Source organism: Odontomachus brunneus, unplaced genomic scaffold (assembly GCF_010583005.1).
Source record: "Odontomachus brunneus isolate Ranch 3 - 2012 unplaced genomic scaffold, Obru_v1 Obru_scaffold_041, whole genome shotgun sequence".
NCBI lineage: Eukaryota > Metazoa > Arthropoda > Insecta > Hymenoptera > Formicidae > Odontomachus > Odontomachus brunneus.
This window is the reverse complement of record NW_022639491.1, coordinates 950,314-951,549: the sequence shown is the minus strand read 5'-3', so window position 1 is coordinate 951,549 and position 1,236 is coordinate 950,314.

Here is a 1,236-nt window from a genome sequence, read left to right as displayed (position 1 = left end):
CGATGTACATAACGCGACGGTGAAAAACGAATCGAGGTCCTCGTGGGCGCGCCATCCTTAATAATTTCACACTTGAGAAAGAAATGAACAGCCTATTCATAATCCTTTCTCTCGCCTGCGACTTCTCTCTTCATCCCTTCCGTCCCCTCCCTCTCTCTCTCTCTCTCGCTCTCGCCACACTCTACACTCTCATCCACCACCCCCTCTACCGTGTGCCACCCTCGTAGCGAAATCTCGCCAGAAGCTATCCGTTCCCCCATCATCCACCGTGCCATCCTCCCCCCGCATGACGCAGGCGGGGTGCTCATTCATTTAATTTCAGTCATTGCCGACAGCATAGCACTCCCCCTGTCGTGCGACCGACAAAAAATAATTAGTGAAGCCTTACACCCCCGTCGCACCTCGTTTTCCTCTCCTCTTTAAGGGCGCCCTTCGGCTTCGGCCGACGTCGACGACGGCGATGATGACGACGACGACGACGGCTCGACGCCCCCTTTCAACCCCACGGGTACGTACCTTGCGCTCGAATTCTCTCTCGCTCTCCCCTACCCCTTCCCCGCCGCCCCCGTTTCCCTGCCAACCCAACCAGCCAACGAATCACCCTCCTACTCCCCTCGCTAACCCTCCGAACAGCAGCAGCAGCAGCAGCAGCCGCCACTACTACCATTCTACCGCCAAAACCCTAGCTCAGTCAGCCACCCGCCCTCCCCTCTGTCCTCCCTGGCCCAACCCCTCGCCCTCCACGCGGCCTCGGGCGGGATGATTCAGGCGCCAGTAGGGCGCACCCACCTTTAGCGGGTGGTTGGCGTTGGGGTGAGTCGGAGCGCCGGATGGAAGCAGCGGCGAGAGGAGTTGGCGGGCGGGGGTGGCGGGCGCGCGGGAACGGTAGAGCACGGGTATAGAGTAGAGAGAAGGGTAGGATGGGTAGGTGGGTGTCAGGGGGGTCTTAGGTGGATGGGATCGGGGGCGAGGAGGAGGAAGACGTGGGAGAGGAGGAGGAGGTAGAGAGAACAGAGTATGTCGGGGACTGCGGTGGTACAGCGAAGCGGGGGGAGTAAAGCGAGTGAGTGAGAGAGAGAGAGAGAGAGAGAGAGAGAGGGGGGAGAGAGAGGAAACGAACGCGAGACAGAGTGAGCGCGCGAGGGGGTGGTTAGAGGGCGGGGGACGAGAGTGAGCTGCCAGAAGGTGGATTGAGAGTGCGGTGGAACGGGGCGAATGTGGCGGGCGCGCGGGGGG